The 24,784-nt window shown below is 39.5% G+C and overlaps 1 long non-coding RNA gene across 2 annotated transcripts in view; it reads left to right on the forward strand.

The window, feature by feature from the left end:
• The first annotated feature begins 3,569 nt into the window (after positions 1–3,569).
• Positions 3,570–24,784, forward strand: part of LOC144898320 (uncharacterized) — an 80,576-nt gene continuing 59,361 nt past the window's right edge. For both annotated transcript variants that reach the window (XR_013627222.1, XR_013627220.1), the window contains exon 1: positions 3,570–3,629. This is a non-coding gene — a long non-coding RNA (uncharacterized LOC144898320). The remainder of the gene's footprint in view (positions 3,630–24,784) is intronic.

A 24,784-nucleotide genomic window follows, 5' to 3' on the forward strand; every position in this document is an offset into this window, starting at 1 on the left:
CAGCATGTTGCAGCATGATAATGCACGGCCCCATCTTTCAAGGATCTGTACACAATTCCTGGAAGCGGAAAATATTCCAGTTGTTGCACGGCCATACGGTCAGGGGCGGACTTACCATTAGGCCAATGTGCCAATACCCAATACCAACATGCCAATACCCAAACGAACCCAGTCTCTGTCTCGATGCAAAAAAACGTTGAAATATTAGAAATATTGAGTATGTCAAGTTATAAGTTTTAACAATGAAACACAATATTTTGAATATGAACACATCAGAGTGTATGAAAGTGTATGAACTGTATGAAAGTGTTTTTAAACAATGATTTAATATTAACTGATCAGAAAGACTGTGATGTTTAGATTTCTGTGGAAATTGGTAAATGCCCTTGTTAAAAAGTGAGACATTTTCTCTTGCAACATTGCAAGTTTGTTCTTATAACGCAGGCTTATTCAATGCGGCCGTCGAGTGACTTCAGTTCAAAACTTAGTAGCATTTATTTCATCAGATTCCTAAAAACATAGTGTTCCTGTCATATAGAAAACTATATACAGTAACAGTACCATGCATTGACATTATGTATAAAATATCAAACTCCCACAAAAAATGTGGCCCCTAGATTAATTTTGTTGAATAGTAATAAATGCCTTTTCTCCGGGTACTCTGGTTTCCTCCCACATTCCAAAAACATGCTAGGTTATTGGCGACTCCAAATTGTCCATAGGTATGAATGTGAATTGTTGTTTGTCTATATGTGCCCTGTGATTGGCTGGTGACCAGTCCAGGGTGTACCCCGCCTCTCACCCGAAGACACACTGGGATAGGCTCCAGCAGCCGTGCGACCCTCGTGAGGATAAGCGGTAGAAAATGAATGAATGAATGAGTAATAAATGCCATGACCTTTATCTTCCTTGCAATGTTATATACGTATGCTATTTATCTTAATAAATAATTTAACATTTAAACAAGTGAACAAAATATCAGTAATTACTGCAAGTGTAAACGTATGTTTCTCAATGAAATTTATTAAGTCCCAATAAAACATATATCAATGTTACTATTTAATCATTTCAGTGTGGCCCTAATACTACTTAGCAATAAGCAAGCAAATACACTGGGGGCGGGGGGCATATATAGTGTTTCGGGAAGACTCTAACCGACCGGGAAACTGTGTGTTTTCTGAAAGCATGGAAAAACCCATATGGTGCCCATTGTGTGGCTGTAGTGTATGAGTTGTGGCAAGCTGTAAGTGCATTAGCCTAGTGCTGAACACACATCTTCCCAAATGTGGTCTGTGGAGCCTTTTGTGGTAGAGACACTTCAAGATGATGCTTGTCTGCTTGTGGTTTGCACAAAGTGATTTTAAAAGCTCATTTCCTCTTCCTGATATATGTTTGTTGAGGAAGACAATTTGTTAGTTTGTATTCAATTTTAATTGTTAAAGCTGGTGGTGATGGGTCGACTTACTGCGTCAAGGTTAATATAGTCCAGTAAACGTTGTGCCCTGAGATAAGGGTGACATGTATCATCACCGCAGCGAGTGTCAAAGTGTACCGCCTCAGCACCGAGAGGTGTTGCCTAGCGTTTGCTCCGGCGGGCTGGGAGATGCGGCCAAAGGGACTTAGCATTTACAAGCCCTGTCACACTGCACAAAACACAGTGTCAGTCAAGTGCAGCAGCCTGCGTGGCATCTCTTGTCATTAATGTAGACAATGACATCCCCCGACAGAATGTTTATCTCAGTCGCCAATCCAAATCCACAGTGTAGCTTTTTCCCCATTCATTTCTGAAGGATGATTGGGGGATGAGGGGGGTCAGTCAGTATTTTTTTTTCCCTGCCACCATCTGCTTGTCACATGTCAAAGTTAAATTTATATGACAAATTTCAGGAAGCATCCCCAGTTCACGCTGATGTGAAGAGGACCTCCAACAAAGAATGTTTACATTCTTCAACTCTTGTATTTTACTCATTCCCAGCCCTGTGTTTTTTTTTCATTTTTTTTTTCCTGCATTTAGACACACATTCATTCACCTGAGAATCACTTCAGGTCAGGGTTTCCAAATGTTCAGCTCAAATGAAAAATGTACTAAAAATGTGGTACCAGTCAAACGTTTGGAGACATTTTCTCATTCAATAGCATAAAAATATGGTGCTGAAACCACAACATTGACTTATACTGTATATAAACTAATGATGAATAACATAATAAACAAAAAAATATCCATGCATTGTTTTGCATGATTATCAGTAAAAGAAGGTGTAAATATATCTAGCTGTAAGATTTGGGCTTTGAAACTGGAGAGTCACTGTTACAACTAGCTGATAAAAATTAATCGATATTGAGTCCCGACCCTAGGTTTGTGAAATCTCTGCTTAGACCTGAAAAATATGAGCTCCATTACTTTTTAACACTCATGTACTCCTTCAGACTTTTGAATAGACGTCATCTACCTCCTAATTCTGTACACAAACCTTTTATCTTAACTTTAACGATTGAACATAATTATTGGGATAATTCATTTTATGTTAATTCAGTCAAAAATGTGTATTTTGCATTGTGACATTTTGATAAAGTTTCACATGAGCACTGTTAAATAAACGAGTAATCATCCTACATACAGTATCTTTTATTCCAGTTTGATGTTGGCATCTTTTCGTTTTGAATGGGTTGAAAGTGAGGGGAATTGAATTGAAGAGGGAAATTTAATAAGAAGGCACATTCAAAATTTTTAGGCGCTGATGGTTTTGAAGTTTTTTTTTTCCATGTACCCTCCATGGCAACTGATGTACCCCACTTTGGGAACCTGGTAGAGAGACAATAAAATTTTTAATTGACAGAAATTAAAATATATATTAATTAATCAAAATTTCTCATTGCGGTTTGCATGACTGCACTGCACTGCATCATACTGCCGTATTAAAGGGATAATTGTGATTTTATTTTATTTTTTGACACCCCATCAGCAGTGTAGTGCATCAACAGTGATTTACCCCCCACTGTCCTGTGAGCCTACATTTGGGAAGATAACAGGTTTTCAGCTTTTTTAGTAATAGTAATGGTTTTGTTTGTTTTGAGCATGCTTAAAAAGTTCATTACATTTAACTTACAAAATTAATATCCAACAAGGAGTTGGAAGAAGTAAAATCTTATTTAAAATTGACCTTTTCTCCATTTCTCAGCAGTTACTGACAGTTTTACTTGGAGTATTTAAATCTTTTTTTTACATAAAAAATAGACAATGTGTAACAATTAACGTAGTGATGGAACAAAAGGGGGGAAAGTATGAAACAATAACTTAAAAAAAACTGAGATGGCTGAATAATAAGTACATTAATAATAGCAGGAAAAAATTAATGCATATTACATAGGAAATAAAATACATTAAAGGAGATACCTTACCGTATTAGTATTTTTTTTTCCTTTGCTCATGCCATTCAATAATTTCACTCCATATATTGACATGCTAATGGTTTGTAGCTTTGTCCTAAAAAGGGAGGAATATGGAAAGTATTTCTAACTTAATGCAAAGATTATAAACCTGTATTAAAATATATTTCATTCTATTTTTCAGCATTATATACCCTGAAGTTGACCGGGGACGTGCCACAAAAGACGCTTTGACAAAAAAGGTAAGAACGGCGTCGCTATAGAATGCACAAAGGACTGTATGTTTCTATATGTATCAGCGACGGCTGATGGGTTCATGAAGAGTATGAGGCTATCTTTAGAGGATTGATTTCCCATACTGCCACACAGTTGGCTACATTTATATTCCATGCCTGTGGCTCTATGACCCCTGGTTCTCGTTTGATGTGGCAGGGAGAAGCACAAACCAGGATGATGCCGAGGGAGAGTAGGCTGAGGGATAGCGAAAGGTGAAGCAGTCTACAATGGTGGGGAGTGAGGTGGTAGTGGGAGGGGTGGGGGGGTGGGGGGATTCTGGCCATGCAGGTTGTCTTGGAATGCTAAAAAGGCCGGTACAAGTTTGCAGGGTGCCGCGTCACCAGCCAATGAAGCCATCATCTGACGGATCTGTGAGAGTTTGCTGTGGGTGGGCAGAAAAGAAGCCAGGCTGAAGCAAATGGATGGGTTGATCGCGGGAGGGTGGGGTTGAGAGAGGGCACGGCGGTGGCGAGAGCTGATAGAGACGTCAGCATCGCTTCAGTAATCTCACGACGGCAGGCCGCTGCGAGGGGCCATCAGGGGCCCATGAGAGTGGAGGCATGATAGAGTGGACCACCCCGACAATGCTAGCATGGGGCGGGGTGGCCAGTATGGACAAATCAAAGCGGGAAGAAGTAATTTTTGCGAAATTACAGAAATCTCCATGGAAATTAGCATGAAACGCTTTCTAATCTCTTGCTTTTCACCGTGGACGATAGGGGTCAACGCTTCAAGTTCTCCAACCATGCTGTCTTTTTCTCCCCTCGCCCCATCCCTAATTTCATTATTCCCTCTTGATTTTTTTTTATGTGTACTCATTTTTCCCAAGTAGCCCCACCCGCCCCTCATATCCTTCACCCATTCATTCGATTGAACTCTTTTCATTGACACAATTAAATGTTTAGATTTCAAAGGCAAATCAAGGCAGAGCCAAGACTTGCCCTCCGAGTGACACGGGATCAAACTGCTGGGTGCTTTGCAGCCTTAGACGGAGAGGGTGGATCCCCCCAAAGACTTATCCCTTGCGCCCTTCTTTTGGTCCTGCTGCTGTCTGTCAGAGTTCAGAACGCTGTTGAAATGAATGGGAGGAGTGCGGCACCCCTAGGTGTGACCATGCGCTTATTGGTAATCAGCAGCATTTACAGCAATACAATAACACCCTAAGCCGTGCTTATTCTCCAACACAATCGAGCTCCGTTCCGACAAAATGCGCTGAAAGAAAATGCTTGTGGAACACCATTGTTGCTATACATGCCAAATTTTATAAATGGCTCTGCGGTGTGCTGGAGCCTTTTCATACTCAATTTGGCATTTAATGCGGTTTGATGTGATGTGCAGGGAGTCTATTCATTATAAAGCAGATCAATGCACATCATGGAGTATCTCACATGAACTTTTTTTAAAAATAAAATCCCTTTGTTTTTATGACACATCTAATCAGCCTGGCTTACAGTTTGAATATATCATTTTTTGCAGCAGATTTAAGCTTATATTTCACGATTTATATTGTCAGTATATTATTAAATCATCAAGTCATATTAAGAGCATATTATTACAGTTTCTATTTTTTTTTTCCCCCTCCCGTTTTTGCTTCTATTGCAAAAGAGAGCGTTGTCGTCTGCCACGGTCAGATTCATCATCGGCTCATACTGTAGCACACAAAGTGAGCCGTCCCTGCTCTGTACAAAGACTTTAAAACATTTTAATTATGCTCCTGGGAATTTCAATTCCAGACCGATTACAAACATTATTTAGATGGAAAACCCAAATTTTTACACACAAATACATACATTATGAAATTGAATAGAATAAAGTCATTTAATGCCCCAATAATTTTTTCAAGTAGCATGTAGTGTGTCAATATGTATATATGGATTTGTTTTTTGAAATCACATTTTCCATGAATAAATATAGTATAATCATGATTTGTCTTGTCACTTGGAAATTGTGTTAGTGATTTCTGATCCACATCTTTCACACATCTTACTGGGTAAAAGAGGCATTCACACACTATGCTAAACTGGCTAGAAATAATGGGCATGATGCGCGGAGCTAAACTAATGCCATTTAATTATCATTAGGACCGTGTGCTGATTCATAGAGAGGGAGCTGTACAGTAACAGTGCTTGCAGACTTGGCACATTGCACTGCCAAGCGGCAGAAATGTGTGGAAGAGAGATTAAACCTTTTTTTTTTACCTGTATTTACACCTTCTCTTGCATTTTTCATTTAATTAAGAGAAGTTGTATTTATGTATTACGTTTTTTACTTAACACTCCAAAAATTGAAGACACAAATGTACATTATTGTCTAAGGTCGACTCTATTGTATTCTATTTCATGTACAGTCAAAAATGACAATAGGCTTTTGTGAAATGTAACTAGATCACATAGAACTAGATGGATGGAAAATAATGGAAAAAAGGTGAAAAAAGCCTTGTTGAACCTATAAGGTGCAAATGCGCTTGAGTGTCTGCTCTTGCATGCGGTTCTAGCAGTTATAGACAGATGGCACTGCTTCCAAGGTAGAGCAAAAGGGGGTCCAGAGCCTTCTCTCCAGCATCTTTCAGGGTCTTACTCTCATTATCCATCCCAAAATTAACCTGTCAATTTATCAATCAACACCATCTTGAGTTTTCTGCCTGCTGTTTAGCAACTACCATTGCAGCATAACTTGCAGATATGCTGGAAGGTGTGTGTATGTGTGTGTGTTTATGACCGTGTAGTGAATGAATGCATTATCACCTAAATGACTGCTATGAATCACAATCGCTGCCGGGCTGTTGATAAGAGGTAAATATGTGAGCAATTTGGTTTGAAAGGAAAAAAAAAAATCTGTGTCTGTATTCTTGTATGTGTCAAGAAAGGGAAGGTCACGGCCAGGCTGGCGGTATTTTTTATTTTATTTATTTTTGCTATAGTGCACACTAAATACATATAGATAAATATAAATATATACTGTGTATTGGCGGTATTTGCCACAATTCTGAACAATGGGTATGGTGTGTGTGTGTGCAATGGAAGCAAAATGAAGGTGTGGAATTATACACAATTCATCTAAAAGGCAAATCAATAAATGAGCATAATATTATAGTTTGCTAATTCTAATGATAAATGTGCTACTTTTTACTCAAACTTTTTATTCACTTCAAGTGGTATAATTTGTTTGAATTTGAATAATAAATATCATCACTTATTTGCAATATTTCAAAAATGTAAATACTAAATTAGTAAATTATGTAGAAAAATACAGAAACATAAATTGAGAACATTATTCCTTTTTCTAAATGTTGGAGTTAATATTTTACCTGCACAATTGTAAAAAAATTCCAAAGGGGTGTCACCAATTGAAATATGTGTTTGCATGCTCAGCAGACTTCAGCGTTATAATGAACGCTGGGACATGCCTTTATCTCTAAATGGTTTAGAATGGTTTAAACAAAGGTGGACCCCCCCCCCCCCCCCCCCCAACATCCACCCAAAAAAAATTCATAATAAAACCCTACCAAGTGCAATTGTGGGTGGGAGACGTCAATTGGCTTTTTTTCCCGGTGTTTTCATTTTCCTCTTTGTGGAGAATAGAAGCACCACGGCTGAATCCCATCCTTAGCAGAGCAAAATAGTAATAGTAAATAGTTGTTTTTTCCCACCTTTTTATTATTTGCAAGCGTGCCGGGGAGTGAGTAAAAAATGGTGGGGCATTTTTAAAAATGCTAACAAAAAGGAATGCAACATCTGGTAATTTGTTTCAGGATGCTTAGCCTAATGATGTAAGCAGATTACTTTCCAACAGAGCAAGAGAGGGACAGTCAGTCGTTTCTTTTCTTCTTTCTTCTTCTCTTTTTGTGTGTGTGTGTGTCCCTTCTGGGTGTGCCCCATTACAGAATGAGACAGAAGCTAGTGCCGCTACCGCACAGTTAGCTCCGTCGCCTGCCCCAAAGGCTGCTCCTTGCTGCCATTAGGAAAGAAAGACCAAAAAAAAAATCTCCAGAAGAGGATTTTGATCAGAAAATTGCTTGGCGCTTGTTTTCCAGCACTTTAGAAGAAGGGTGGGTGGGGGACCTCCCCGACTATCAGAGGTGGGATGTAAGCCACTTGATGCTGTAGGCGCCCCCTTTGCCCAATGTGCTACCGCTCCTCAGAGAGCAGAGATCAGTGGTCTGCCCGAATTGAAAGGGGGAGGGCAGGAACCCGGTGCGATGAAGGGCACTGGATCTTTGTCAATGCATGGAAGAGACAGGGAGCATGAAACACACCATTAAGACCAATTTAGAGTGTTGTTCTAAATTTCAGCAGGAGTGATCGATCCTGACAGGAGGGCTGCCAGATCACTTAAACCGCTGCCCCTCGTCTGCCGCTGCTTTATGTCATGTCATTGCCCATCATTCCCTATCTGACGGTGCTGTGCTGGATTCCCTGTCAATTACTACCTGTAAGATTACCTTTTGTGTTTTCGCACATCAGTAATCAATAAGGATTTTGATAATGTCATAATACTGTCCCGGTATTGCATTCTCTTGCTATTTTCCTCCTGCTCTGTTCTTAATCCAAAGTGAAACCCTCTTGAGATTAGCTGTTGTGTTGCTTTATTGATTTTTCTTTTTCTTCTCATACTCTGTGAACACTAGAGCAAAACTTAAGTCAAGGTATAGGGAAGAGACTATACCTTACTCAAGGGTTCTTCAACCATTCTGCACCGTACAACTTCCTTTAGAAAGCATTGTAGGAATTAACAGGAACATGCAAATGAATTAAAATGTCATTTTTTTCTAGAGTAAAGGATACACATCAAGAAAAACAGCAAAGGAATTTAAAGTAAATAAAATGTCTTCCAGTCAGCACTAATTCCAATGCCAATAGGAGTGTATTATATGACAGGCACATCAAAAACATGCCCTGCCGTCTCTTGGTGATATCTGCTGGATTTATTATGAGATGCACAGTCCGGGAATACTCAGGTCTATTATTGCTGTGCGGCTATCTGCAGGCACTGCGCTGACATTTTATATGCCATCTATTTATTAGCTGGGATGTTCATTGAGGCAGCTCAGGTTAAGTATCTCAGCTCGGTGTCTGGCGGAGATATTGAACCTACAGCCCTCCTTGTCCCAAGTTCAGTTCCCTAACCGCAACCAGTTTGGCCCCCGTGAAGGATGAGGTCTCAGCAAGAGTGGCTCTGCGCACAGCATGCCGACAGTGATCTATTCCGTGTCTCATATCGTGTTGCTCCGTGGCACTGACTGATGCTACCTGCAACCCCCAGCCCCCCCTGCAGATGATTAGATCCACAGTGGTGCCTAGAGCTCACTTTATAAAGATCACTTCCTTTTCTTTTAACCCTGCAAGATGCTTATGGAGCTCCGTCGGGGGGGAAAAAAAGACTACGAAAGTTATTCCGAGGCAATCTCCTTCTTCATCATGCGCTGTCAATCCTATCATTGACAAATGTGACTCATCTGAGCGGTTGACATGCTCCTCTGTATAAAGGGATTATGAGCTATGAATGTACGTTACAGCCGGCACAACGCCTTGAGACATCCACTAAGCAAATTCTTATGTAATAAGAATATTTATGTAAACATAAATGTAATAAAAAATAAAAAAACAACCGGATATTATTACTTCATCCCTTGTACTGTTAGTCAGTGAGGTAGTTGCACTGTCTATCCATCTATCTATGCATAACAAGTACCTAAAGTGTCTGTATATTGTACTTTGGAATAGCATCATAATGTCTCCGGAAGAGTTTTCCCCATATCAACTCCTCATATCTGTACACTTCATTGCTATTATTATTAATAATAATAATACATTTTATTTGTATAGCGCTTTTCAAAATACTCAGACATTTTACAGAAGAATGGAGTTGATTATTATTGATTATTGTTGATTTATTATTTTAAAATATTTTGTTGCAATTTTTGACTAGCTGTCTTTGACCCACCCAGAATTGGGTCCACAAACCCACCAGTTTTATACATTTAATAGGGTAAAAATACTATTTAGTACTTTTCTTTTATACAGAGCTTTGTTTGTGTTCCAAACCACCCTGGCAGGCGCTCCCTGCTGGAGTATTTTGGAAAAATATGATTGCTATTGATTCATATTTAAAATGACATCCTTGATGCTTATTGTCTACATTAAATGATTAAGTAGATGCACATTTCAATGCGAAGGGCCCGTTGTACCTTTTTAATGATTTGGCTGGTGTGTATCTTCTGGGGCCGTCTGTGCCACCAGCTGAGGTGTTAATGCAAATATAGCAGATAATTTGTGGCCTAACCTGTTTTAAATGGCGTTCAGCAAAAGTGTGACAAGCAGGTGGGGAGACATTGATGATGTAATTAGGTCTGGTCCATTCTTTTAAATTCCAAAACAATAATTAGTACTCTGAATTTGTGTTTAAATGTATTTCACTTGCTTACTTTTTCAATTGTTGCATTCCCCCCCCCCAAAATCTCATTAGCTTTAGTCGTTCCCGTTGAGAAATAGATAGTAGGGCGATTGTTAAAATCGAAGCTCCACCTTTCTATTTTGCAATCACTGGCGGTTTGGCAACGCGGCATAATTAGGTTGCCCGCCAGTTTTCCCATGAGTCTCAACCCAGCGCAAAGCCTTCCTCATCAGCAGCCCAGAGACTAAACACCTACTTTATCTGATTCTCCCATGGCTGCCCATCCACGGGGACTCCACGGGTGCCCTCAAACACGCTGCCAGTACAGGCTTCCCCGCCTGGGGCTGCAATGGGTTGAAACTTCAGATAGCAGATGGCAGGGGGAAGGAAGAACTACTCGATCTTTTAAGGTAGAATTGCCAAGCAAAAAGTGGAACATCATATCCTGGAGGCTCGCCTGCCTCTGCCAAGATTAAAGCATGAAATATATGTAGAAAGAAGCCACAAATGTCTTCATTTCAAAGACTGGAAGTGTGGAGTAACGCTGCAGGGTTTGTTTTAATGTTTTAATAAGCAAATCCTTCCCTGCTTGTTCTCATGCTGCCATTTCTAAACAGGACAGCTGAAGTTGAGCATATCAGAGTGAAGCTAGTTCTGCTGCGTGTGTTTTCCTTGATGTGATTAGTACACAGAACAACATCTTTAAAGCCAGAATTCTGGAAGACCGTCTTTTTCAGAATGCTTTGTGTACGTACTTATGGACGAGCACGCCTCTGAAATACCTCCACCACTCAACAGTAAGAAGTGATCGGGCACTTTCTAATGCCACCGGGCCCATCTGAGAGTAGGACCCTTTTCATTCGGCATACTTGGCCGCTCGTTGCCTCGCCATAATGGGCGCTCAGAACAAGCTCTGAGGCAATAGCCAATTAAAAGCCTTGAAGGGGATGCCTCGGGGCCCTGCATGAAAGGCTTCAGGTGTGAAATGCTTGTTTTTCAAGAGTGCTGCAAATGTTGGCTGCTTTCAAGTTTGCTGTTGCCCTGCTGGTGTCCTCTCCTAGCCCACCCCTGCAGCCCTTCTCATGTGGAGGAGGGTAGAGGCTAGAGGTGATGGGCAAGAGAAGACCACTTAAGTACAATTTTCTATTCAGCGCTCCAAACCTGGACACTCTAATGTTTTTTACTGCTGCTTCATAACAGAGAGCAGAGTTTCAGATGATGCGGACAATAGCTTTTTAGCGCACAATGAAGAGAGGGGGAGAAGCTGGAGGGCAGACAGGGGGGTGGAAATGGATGAGACAGAAAGTCTGCATATGAGTCCAGACTTTGGCGGTTGGAGTGATGGCAGGGTTGGCTGGGATGAGGCTTAAAAGGAGACTGATTGTTTGCTAATTATGGTTATTTCTGACCAGAACATGGCAGGTTCAATGGCTACTTTAATCCGTTATTGTAGCCAATGGGAAATGCAAGTGTGAGAGAAGCTACTGTTTTTGGAAATGTATTTTAATATCAAACCGTGAAAGGGAGCGTTTCATTCATTATAACACGTTGCCTTGTCTTTAAGCTGTGCCGATTCCCTAAATTTAAAAAATTGATGATCGGCCGATCCTTGCATATGAAGCCGATTTTATCCACTCATCTTATCCACTATGTGCTACTGCAAAGGTCTGAAAAACAGCCAATGGGATGCTCCGATCAGGGTTTATATGCTACTGATCCCAATCATCCATGAGTGAAATTGGCCGATACTGATTAAGATCAAACAAGTTTTTGACCAAATATGGAAGTGTGAACTGAGGTCACAGAAAATAAGCATTCTCAGAGCCCAATGTTAAAAATCCACCGGAATCCTGATCCTGTAGGTCAGTGGTCTGCAACCCTTTTCAGTACCCTCAACCCTGGGGTGTCCAATGAGCACCGCAGAGGCCATTTTTGGCCTGCAGCTTGTTTTTTTTTTTTTTTTGCTCCCTGGTCGAAAAGACTTTTTATTTGCACGGATGGTTGCAGACCTTTGCTTGAGGACATTTTCTGTAACTGGACCTGCCAATTTAGTTGGATCACCCTTCTCTATAAAGACATACTATTTTTGATGTGAAATATGTGAAAAGTATGCAGCTAGTTGCTCCAATTAGCCAACCAATGATCCGTCCACCTCTTATTATGGATACATTTGACAGAATATATTTTTTTCATGTTGCATTCCATTGCGTTTTTAAAGACTTTTAAATGTGTTGCATCAGCCTGTGATAAGATGGCTTTAGATAATTAAAATGCTGTTAATGATTGGAAATGTCCTGGGATGTTTAAATCAGGCATACAATAAATAACAGTACGTTCAATATTGTTGAATTTTTTCTGTATTATTTTGAAATGGCTTTATGTTTACTTAATTTTAACATTTAAAATCCTCCACAGAAACAGTGTTGCCATTCTAAAGAATTTATTCTTTTTGTAATTTTTGGAATGGCAGCAGTTTGATACTAGAATTAATTACTGTATTTCTGTTGTTTCCTATAAAAATCTGAGTTTGACTTAAGGTTGAAATTCCTTACATAGAGGGGAAAATAATGCTCACAGTCCATGCAAACCGTGTACGAGTGTATTAATCTTATTAGCATCGTACATCATCATCATGGTGTCAGGTGAGCTGACAAATGAATGGCTACCTGTTTATCTGAGTTACGTTATGTGTTTTGCCTATAGCCATCGCTCAGGGCACATATTGCCATGAAGAAATTGGCCCATCCTGATCGCAATGATGTTAAGGGACTCTCACCACCACCATCACTATAGCCACTACTGCATCCCCCCTTTTGTTATCTGTCCAGATTGGGAGAACCCTTCCATAAGATGAAGAGAGGAGAAATCAAAATAAATGGAGTCCATTAAAAGCAGCAATGCATCAGCTGTTTGATAAAGTGATGAATAAACAGTCTGGGATTTTGATTGATTAAAGCGTTTAATCATAGTGCTAAAGAAGCCCGATTGCCAATGCTGCTTAAATAACCTGTGTGGTTTAAAATGTATAAAAACACATAATGGACTACATAAAACATAATCACTGGTTTGCCTGTCACAACTTCTGAAACACATTTCTTCTTCCTATTATAAGTACGGCCTAATTGGTAGAAATGATGTGACTCTCTTCAAACAATGGTAATCGTTTGTTTTGGACAAGCTTAAGAAGTTACAATGGGGAACATGACATGTTTACACAAGTCCGTGTGTTTTGAAAAGAAGCAAAAAAACTATTTAATCCTACCCCTTCTCCATGTCTAGTTTATAATTATTGTTTAATATTAAATAATAGTAAAAAAAAAAAAAAAGTGATATGTGGACTCATTAAAAGTATCTCAAATCGGACACATAATAGACTTGCAGACCCTTTGGAATCTGAGTAAAATCCCGGGCAAATTGTAAGTGGACAATGAGTGGGCAGTCGCCTGCTGGTAGCATTTGTAAGCCTTAAATGTCATTCACATTCACTAATGCAAAGAGATACATAGAGTAAATTGACACATCAAGCTTGGTAAAGTTCAGCTTTAATGTATATCACATTAAGATGTGAAATTACACATGTTGTGATTATCAGCCAAGAGCGGCTAAAGGACGTGAGGTTAAAATACTTTGCTTTTAGCACGAGGTGGTCGCAATGGGAAAGATTGGCACGTGTTTGCAAATGACATGCTTTTATTGAAATGAATGGTACAAATTGGGAGAAAGGAATGTCAAGAATAATTTCAACAGTCGGGTGGAATTTTATGTTCATTCACCTTTATGAGCCACAAAGAGGACTTCCTCGTCGGGAATAATTAGTTCACATTTAAAACGCGCTGCTGCGTGAAGAAAGAAAAGAAAAAGACTAAAAGAGAGAAATAAGAAAATACAGTCTAGCTACCGTAAATTGCAGTCAGATATGCACATTTCAGAGCATTATTGTGAATTACTTACAGTAAGTCACGAAAGCAAGTACACTCAGCATCCATTCCTAAAAGGTTTACTCTAACAATGGTGTAAGTAATTTACTGCATTGCAAGCTGTAACCCAACTACTGGAAAGTATATACTGCCCTTTGGGAATATAGTACTGTGTACTTCATTCAAGATTTAATATTCACATGGAGTACTCGGTGAGTGTGTAGCTTACTGTCTAGAGGCAGGCGGCAGTATAAATCAAAATATAATGTGTGAATAAGGTAAGATTTGATGACCTTGAGTGCTTATGTACATTTTTGGTTAACAGACAGGGTCTATTTTTTATTGTTTTTGGTTATGATTGGTTGTGATGCATTTTGGGTGTTTTTGTTTTATTTATTTTTAGGGTTAGCACGCAGGCCACACAGCTAGGAGACCTGGGTTCGCCGCTCTGGATCCTGTGTGGGTACTCCGGTTTCCTCCCACATTCCAAAAACATGCTAGGTTAATTGGCGACTCCAAATTGTCCATAGGTATGAATGTGAGTGTGAATGGTCGTTTGTCTATATGTGCCCTGTGATTGGTTGGCAACCAGTCCAGGGTGTACCCCGCCTCTCGTCTGAAGACAGCTGGGATAGGCTCCAGCATGCCCGCGACCCTTGTGTGGATAAGCGGTTCAGAAAATGGATGGATGGATTTATTATGTTTAATTTAAAAAGTGCTTGACATTCCAGAATTACAATGTTAAATATTCTTGAGTTTATTGCTTTTAATAGGATGGACAGTATTCTCATTATTATGCCATACAATTAATGAAAAATGGTCCAAAAATGTTGTCAATATTATTGACAGTAAATTTGTAGGACAATAATCATCCAGGAAAATGTGTTATGACAGGCCCATCTAGTTCTTTTTGATCCAGGAGGGTGCTACCTATGCAACTGCATCTTCCGCTTGTCAAACTGGACATCGGTTTATCGTTTACCACCGTAGCACCCTGTTGTGCTCCCTGTCTTTTTTTAGTATCTTATTCAGCCTTTAGGGCCACCTTAGCGCTTGCACAGATTTGGAAGTGAGTCAGCAGCACAACTGAACACAAAATTAATTTTTTAATGAAAATGTTTTATCAACTCAATCGCAACATAGAATATAGATCTTTTCTGTTGATTACAGGCAACCATCTAACGAGAAAAATATAAACATGCAATTCAACACCTCTTTCAAAATTAAAGTAATATTCCAGAATATAAATTATTTTAAAGGGGACCTATTATGCTCCTTTTTTGGCTCCTGTGGACTGCCATAGAGCAGTTACACACAATAACCAGGACAGAAAGCTGTGGATCATTGGCCAAGGAAAAACCCAGCACATTTGGGTGTGGCTCAAAGTAAATATGGCAAATCTTATGTAAGATTTTATTGACAAATTCAGGCATAAATGAGAGGTTTGTACAATTGTGTGCATCCCCGGTGGGGATCCCTTCTCCCTTCTATTGTTCCCATTGTATGTATGCATTTGCTCCAGATTACGTCAGAGAATACAACAGCTTTCTCTGGTTTTTTAGAGTAATTTAATGAGTTTTTCAGTTACGTCAGGAACACAATAGCCACCGTGAAATGTTTACTAACACTCTGATTTTCCACGCTTCTTTAACAATAATCTTGAAGGGGCAAAATGCCTCATTAATAGACTTTAATTGGTGTTTTTACCACCACGATCATGTGACACGAGATACAGTGTAGTGTCCTACAAATGAATGGAACGCCAATGAGTGACATATGAATGACTTGTTAATTATGCAAATGGTGTGCCGTTAGGAACCTGGTAAGTTGCAGGAACTCTGTCATCTCAAAGGGTATGGTGAGTGTGATAATGTAGCGCCATGGCACCACTCTCTTGATGTAATGACAGGTCAATTTGACTGCCTTTATGCTTTGCACCCCTGGTTCCTTTCTCAGATCCTGGCGTGGCCGTCCCCCTGCCACTTCCCCCCTTTTTCTCCAGTCCCTTGGACTTTGATTCCTCCCTTTGTTCCTCCAGCTCCTCTGCTGACACTTCCCAAGAATAAGAGATGCCGCGCAACTGCGACCCGTTCACACCACAACGATGACCCCTGTCTCTTCCATGCGCAACCTCTCACCTAAGAGCTGACAGCTTGATTAATTGAAGAGTGTTATGATTTATGAGTATCTTCTCAGCATGATTAACAAGGCAACAGGTGGCACCAGCAAGTAAACTAGCAAGCGAGACCAGCACAATGGAGAATTATATTTAGGGACCTTGTTTTGTCTAATGCTGACTGTCAAATCGGTTGAGTCATATATCATTTTGACTTTTTTTGTGCAACACTGTCATTAGGTTATTATGGCAGGAAGGCCCCCCATTTTTGTTTAACTTGACAATATGGACAGAGACATTCCATATCCCATCACTGTGGTTATGTGTAGACCATAGTCCTCAGAAACACATTATATATGCATGGTTTATTTTTCTAGTCTACAAGAAGACTGTTTGGACTCATTTACAGTGGATGGTCACATTTGCCACAAGGCCAATTGTCCGTCACAGGTTAACTCACCTGACGGCTGTCGAGATAAATCTGTCTTCTAGTCAAGACGCTTAAGTCTGCCAGACAGTTTGGTGCTCCAACCTGACGAGGGCAGCAGGGCATTGAAGAGGTCACGTGAGACCTTCTCATCAACTAAGTCGGTCACAAAACAGTGACTATAGAGCGGGAAAACGCTCTCTTGACACAGTGTCAGCAGCAGACTGTCCAGCTGGGCTAAAGTGCATGGTGAGATATGGCCTTTTTCTTTTGACATGGAGCTGATGTGACCTTAAGCTACAGGCCGTGACAACTGATGGGTGACTGGTGCTGTTTCTGCTATGTCAGTGGGAAAAGTCAGGCGTCTCACGGAAAGCTTCCCCCTCGCCCCGAATATCCTCGCTCCCAACTTGTGTGGGAGAACAAAAGATGGACTACTACAGTTTGTGTCCGTCATTGTCCTGCTTCCTGATAAGAGCCCAAAGAGTGTGTTTAGATTACTCACTGTAATGAAACTCTGTAATATTTCTATCTGATCTGGTGACATATCCACACATAAACAAGAGTATTTAAAATATATTTATTCGGATGCAACAATACAGAAAATTAAAAGTTCATTTTGATACTTGTCTCGGTATAGCATTCTTTTCAATACAAAAATACATTTTCATGCCTCATGCCTTTTAACATTAATTTTATTGAAATTTCAAATTTTTGTTTCATCAGAAAAGTATGGATTTTAAGGTTTTATCAATCGGGTGCAGCCATACCTGCCGCCTTGTGTGCAAACTTAGAAGTTAGAACCATATAAAATACCTCCTTGTAAAAATAGCAACGAAATAAATTGGAAAAATCATAATTTAATTCAACATGAGAATACATGTACTACTACACATGAAGTACTGTTAAACATTACAATTAATAATCCAGCCGAAGTCAAGGTACCACTTTAAACACTTACATGCTGGTTGAGATGCCATCTTTGCTGTACAGAAGCAACATTTTTGACTGGGGTTACGGTTTTGTTTAATTCATAGTGGTATTGAATCAAGACCACTGTGTCCAATGGTTGGATACATTTACATGTATTGTTGCACACCTAATATTTATTTATGATTTTTGGCCTTTTGTCCACACACACACACGCTTAAAAATGTAGCTTTTGGAAAACTCTGGCGAGGGTAAAGATTTTGTTTATTGTGCTGAGCCATGCCAACTTGTCTCATACTGCAAGGTTAAGTCCACATTTTTGACGGTCCTTTGGTGTTTTGCAGCTTTGTTTAAGTTCATCTGCGCAATAGCACCAAGCGTCATTATATTACTTTTTACTCAACACACAAGATTGTTATTTTTGTTGTTAAGGCTGGTTGTTTTCTTGTAATTCTAAGAAAACAGCTCAATTGTTCGACGGAATGGCGCCGCAGTCTTGTGTTTACAAAGAATTGCCATCAATGAAAAAATAATTATCTAAGAGTCAGCAAAGGTTAATTTTGGTCAGAAACCCTTCGATCCACACTACACTGGTTGACATGCTTGCTCCTAGCCTATAGGTGACACAGGCAGTGACCTGTGACACAGCAAGCAACAGCAGAGCAAACTGGGCCGCACTTCTCATGCCTCAACGGGTCTGGAAAGCCAAGAAGGCTCCCAGCTGAGAAGGAGAAGGGAAATGCTAACTCCTCTCTGCAGCCTTGCCCCATGATCAGTTGCTCTGTCCTCAACAGACCCTCCTCAGTGGTGCCACCCACTTCTGTTGCCTCCTACAGACAGTACTGCCCACCGCTGGTTGCCCCATATGTTGGGGCCATACACAAGGTGCTTTCTCGGGGTACTATGGTTGTTAATTATAAATTTAATTTGCATTTTAATTAGAATGGTGCTGAATTACAGCCTGCCAGATGGATAATTTCAGAAAGCTGTCCTTACCTCCCTTTTTTTTCCTCTCTCCCTCTTCTGCCCTGTTTTAGACTGTCCTGTATTCATGTTTCAGGACCTCCTCAAGCTGGGCTGGGGGGTGGTGGTGGTGTGTGTCTTATTTACAACGCTATTTCTCTAAATGTGCCGGATCTTTAAAAGAAAAACTTGTCTGTTCCATTTACCTCCTTGCATAATTTAGTTAAGCCTATAAGCTTCATTTCTTCTTCATAGGATTTCTATTAAGTTATCGAGTGTCTTCTTTGGTGGTTTGATTAGTAAATCAAGGTCCAAATCGCTGTCATGGTGCTCACTTAACACACTTTAGACATGCAGCGGAAGTAAGCGATCTGCATGTGTGGGCTGCTAATATCATTCAGTTTTGGTCATTATTTTTCAATCTCCATAATTCGTCCTGTGTTGCCCCCACCCCTCTGCCCCCTTCATGGTTGTGCACATTCCCTTTCCTCACCTCCCAGGGCGTCCTTGCTCAATAATTGTCATTAATTGATTGACAGCTCCGATAGACCCAAGTAACCCCAGTTCTGCTCACATGTCTGTGTTTTAAATGAGAGCTTGTACTTTCACTGGCCTTGCCTGCCCGTCACCTGTCAGCTGGGGTGAAATCTTCAACGCTATGTCTCACCTTAGCAAAGGAGACAGTCCTAAATGATTGCAATTGCTTTGTGGATCGGCTTGTACTGCATTGTTTACTTCAAAAGCTTGGCTATGCGGTAATCCGACCTTGGAGCATATGTTTTTTTTTTTCACGGTTTTGTCCATTTTATTATAAAATAATCTCCTCTTGTCCGCTATATAAACTGAAAGAATAGTTTGGATTTAGAAATATAGATGATATTATGTACAAATAAATATTCAAAACTTAAAATAATTATACATATTGCATCTGTAATAAGGAAAATATAATCATTTGGCTGAACAATTAATTTTTCATGTTAGTATGATTATTACATTTTCTGTGTGTCTATACAGGATCAGAAGCTGTAACATCTATCTAGATTACATTCAGTCTGGTCCAGAATTTGTGAGGAATTTAAATTCTATTGACCAAGTTCTCTGGCTTAGATGTCTCTTACATCTGAATCTTGTACTTTGGCTTTTTTATGCTATTATACTTTTTTGTACTTTTACTTTTTTATACTTTAAAACCAAATGAAACTATGGATTCAGATCAGTCACTTGTTATTCTGGAGACCCTGAATTGAAACATTTTTTACAAATTACGAAAAATGCTCTGGTCCGTTGTCTCAGAGCCTTCTCCATCGCTGCCCCCACCCTCTGGAACTCTTTGCCCCATTCACTCCGTGCTTGCCCTGACCTTCCCAGTTTCAAAAAACAACTAAAAACCCACCTCTTTAAATCTGTTTTTAATGTCTAACTTTTTATACCTGACTGAATAAACGAATGAATGTTGTATTTTAACGTATCTTTTATTCTGTTTACTTGTTTTTATCAGCTCCATTTTTCTGTAAAGTGTCTTTGAGTATTTTGAAAAGCGCTTTACAAATAAAATTTATTATTATTATTATTATTAAGGGGCTGGTTCAGATTGTCATGATGTTGTATGACATCCCCATCAGCAGCGTAGTGCATCAACGGTGACCTATCACCCTCTTGGTCCCGTGAACCATGTTCTGGTGGGATTTCCATGATGGAGAACACAGTTTTGTGTGTTCAATAGAACACATTTGCAAAAAAAATCATTGAAAAAATCAGACTTTAAAATTGCTCTGCGTTACTTTCTCTTTGTTCATTGTTTTGTATGTGATGTCTGCCTATCATTGGCAATCAAATAGTGTGCACCCTAGTGGCAGTGGACTCAAGTGTTTTTAATGCTTAATGTGACAGAAGACTGTTTTCCCTTGTTCATTTAAATAAAGACAGGTATTTGCAAATGGTTTCCAATTAGGGCTCCTGATAAAAATTATTTTAAGCACAATATCAAAAACAAGCATATTGTTCATATCGATATAGACTGAATTTGATGAGTAGGTCTCGTTTGGCGCTAGAGTGCAAGGTGCAAGCAAGTTACAGCAGCTCTGTGTCTCCTGCGGTGTTTTTATTGCTAAATAGTGCTTTATTTATTACTTCCTTATTGTTGTTGTGCTATACCGACCCCTTAAGCAAGTGTGCAACTATGGATGTTCATCTTGTTACGTTTGTAGCTTGCCGCTTGCGCCTTTGTTGACACTCGGGACCAGCTGTTAGCTTTGAGCATCCCTTCGCTACGCCGAGCCATCGAATATCACCGCGGAGATATGGAGGTGGAGAGACGGTATAACCGCGAAAATACGGTATAAAGGTTGCTGTTAAAGATGGCATCAACCTTGTTTACCGTCTGTCATCCTGGGGAATGTGGAAGCGCTAACGGGGCTGCAGAAACTACCTTCAATGCAGCATGACGGCCTGAAGATTGAACATTATATTTAACTTTTTCTATATGTATTTTATAAAAGAGTTTGCATTTTAATAAAACTTTGGTTTTGACTTATGTCTAAATTCAGTTTATGGAAAAAATATCGGGATATATTTCGTATATCAATATTTTACCTAAACATATCAGGATGTGAATTTTGGTCCATATCGCCTAGCCCTATTTCTAATATATGCATTATCATGCTAGAAAGTACAATTGGAACCAAATGACACATACAGTAGTTAACACATTAAAAATATGCAAACCAAGCACATTCTTTATTGTTGCAATGTTTTGTTTAATTCAAAGCTAAGGTTTTTTGTTTACATTAGTACATATCCACCTCTTTGTGACATGTTTTTTCCCCCCTTCCCAATAATTTATGCATGAACTGTGTGCCGGGCCCATGTAATGTATGACATTCTTCCAGGTTGTTTTGGTTTGGGAGTCTGCCAGCCCCAGTTTTGCACCTCTTTGCAAGCCCAGTTTGATGTGGTGTGAATAACATTCAGACATACACACACGCCCTCAATGGTGTTCATTCAGGGAAGCCATGCGGGACACCCTCCCTGCTCTGAGGGTGGTATTTGGCAAGGACCGAACACACCTGGCAACGCGTCTGCATCTTTCTCTCACCCATCGTGTTGTTCATTACATGCAGTTTTACTTCACAAAACAATGTATTTTTCTATTGAGGGGTCAAAAATTATTTGTACAAAATATTTAACATTAAAATTGCGTTTCAAATGTGGCCCATTCATTTAATAATTACAAAAGTAAGAGGACAGTCCAATCAATTATACCCTGTGAGATCTGGCATGGAGTAGAGTCTCCTACTAAGGCACGGATCCGTCCTCCTGTAGCAACAGTGGCTATGTGATAAAGCCTTGGCACAAGGGAGGCACACATTCTCCAGATCAAAATCTGTCTGGTTTTCCCTCTGTCTCTTCATGTCAGGCATCACCATTCTTCTACATGATGGCTATCTTTGCAGCGAGGATTCATATCCGCTGTGACATGACAGTGAGGTGATGCACGGGCTTTGAAGATGTAGTCAGCTTTCCTGGAATATGGGATCACAATGTAAATTCTATATGTTTTTAGACACACAGAAATCCTCCCAGTGAATCCTGCGGCGATGGATTTGAGAATCCCTTTTAGCTTTATCTTTGTCATTTGTCAAATATTTGAGTGTATGAAGTGGTGTGATGAGGTGTAGAGACAGATATTTGAAGGGATTTTAACTCATTTGAGCAATTACATGCTTAACTGGCCCAAGATAATCTGTCATCCAAAGCTTGGAGCCCTGGCTCTCCCCTTCCTTTGCCGATCTTCGCTCTCTCATACCCTCCTACATGGCACAAGAGAAGCTCCCAATAGTGGGATTTAGAGCACAAAAGCCTAGCCTGAATGGAACGAAGGCCTCAGAGAAATTAATTGCTTCTAACAAACAGCATGACTGCTAGCATGTTTTGTGTCCTATTCTTATCAGGCGTCCTGGTGGAGAAGGGTGGTCCACACTTCCAAAGAGGATGAACCTACAAATGTAGATTTAGTGTTGGGAATTTGTACCGGAATTCCTTTAGGAGCCATGAACTAAGCTCACGAGTCCGAATATACTACGTCATGGTTCGCCAAAGAAATTTGGAGGAAAATTTGCCAATGCTCAGCATGCAATCTGACTATTGAATACGCTTCTATGCTTCACTGCTCTCTTTTGGTGCATTTCTCTGGTTTCAGTTTTAAGTTCAGTCTGTACAGTACAGTTAAATAGATACCATCAGTTTCTCAGTAGTATTTCTCAGTAGAAAACATGTCCGTCCCCCAGTGAGGGTTTGTTTTGTCTTGTCAAAGAGCGACTTCAGGTGCCCTACACTCAAGGTAAAGGGCTAATTTGCCATTTTTGAATTGTGAAGAAGAGGACGGCTTTAGTGGTTTTAGTTCCCAGGAGGGGGATGAGGACAGCAATGAATGACTTGTCTGCATGTGTATTATTTAATTAGTCAGTTTCTCTTTATATTTAGTGGGTGCGGCAATATATCAGTGCATGACATACATAGTCAGGAAATTATGGTAAATGTCTGTGATAGAAAAATTAAATCGATATGTTTTTTGTAGTTTTTTAGTGTAACATAGAAAAAACAATACAGTATAATATTTCATACAAAGTAACTATTTTTCTTTAAAAGACATTGTCCATCACATATCTTTGTTAAGCAATTAATTAAGTGCTATGCAAAAAATAGCATAGCAAAGGTCATGTTTTTCTTTAGGCCAAATTTTTGCTTGGATTGCCTCAACATCGCCTCTGCTGGTTGCAGCCAAGTAGTTCATTTTTTCTCAGTTGCTTCAAGACCATGAATCATTTCCACACCATTGATAGACCCAGTAAAAATCAATTGACTGATTGATATTTTTTAATAACATATGTGTACGGTTATGTGATTGGCCTAAATAGTGTTTGCGCTTCAAATGAAAGAAATGTTATATTTTTTGTGTTAAAATGTCAACAATATGACATAATTTTTACAGCTGCTCTATCAATTAAAGTAAGTAAAATATACAGTATTCCTCCACTAATTGAAATAATATCTGTAGCAATTAATTAACTGTATGGATTTGGAGAGCATTCAGTCAAGCTGTAGGCAGTTGTGGGGATTTACTTTTGTCTGGGGTGTGTGGCACAGTTGCCCCAGTTCTGTTCCCTGCTTGCTCCCACTCCCACATGTCACCATTCTGTCTGCCACCAAGCAGCATGGCATCTATCATCCGCCACCGCCGCACTCTACAAAAGGGAGCTGAAGCATGCACAAAGGCATTTGCATTTTTGCATCTCATTATAGTTATAATTGCATTCCCGTGTTAGTGGCCCGCTCGCCATTATCTTGCACATTTTTTTTTTTTATCAGTGACGTTTGAAACGTACGTTTAAATGTCAATTATTGACTACAGAAAAGGGAGTGACCTTTGTGCTGTCATCTCTTTCTCGCTCTCCTTCATCCCCTGTTCATACTCACCTTCTCCTCTGCTGTCAGTTTACTCAGTGTGTATAATGTTTGGTGTGTTTTGTCATTGCTATGTTGGCCATATGTTGAGGAAATTCATTTTCACATTAATGACAGCAGTCATACAGATGCAAACCATTAATGAACCGACCATACTTCCTCAAGTAGTAGCCGGGGGTGTTGATTTACTCCACTGCAGCCAACACTTTCTGTATATATATATATATATATATATATATATATATATATATATATATATATATATATATATATATATATATATATATATATATAGTAGCATTGCAAGGAGTGATGCCAGCTTCTCAGCATGTCTTGCAGCACCTTATTGTAAATAGCTGCAAAGATTACATGTTTGTATTAATTGTTAATTAACATGTTAATTGTAGTCGATTAGCCAGAGCAGTAGTAAGTACCATTTCACCTGTCTTGTACCTTGGCCTCTTTAGTTATTTTTTTTAGTTTATTTGGTTGCGTTTTGAAACTCCTGGAAACTTTACAGATGCCTTGTGTGTTATGTTAATGATGCGTAATCGTGTAATTACAGCCACTTAATGGTGCCAACTGTTTTTCTGAAGGCAAAAATAGGAAGCTATTTGAGCTGTGGTGTTTATTCATTTAAATGATGCAGTGATGATTTGAAGATATAAAGTAATATTTTCAGTAGCTTTTTATACAATAATAAAACATATGCATTAACATATAGATCTCTGTATGTATTTTTCTTCAATATAAATTTCAAAGTGGATAGTCATTAATTTTCCACATGGATACTGTCTTTGCTAAGACATTGGACGAAACGTGTTTTGCGGGGACTTTATTTACTTTTTCTGCTTTAATCTTGTAATTGTATCCTCAATATACGACTGCTCACTTATACCTGGAAAATGAGGA

The sequence above is a fragment of the Doryrhamphus excisus genome, linkage group LG1 (assembly GCF_037039965.1).
Source record: "Doryrhamphus excisus strain RoL-2023G ecotype Guam linkage group LG1, RoL_Dexc_Guam_v1.1, whole genome shotgun sequence".
Taxonomy (NCBI): Eukaryota; Metazoa; Chordata; class Actinopteri; order Syngnathiformes; family Syngnathidae; genus Doryrhamphus; species Doryrhamphus excisus.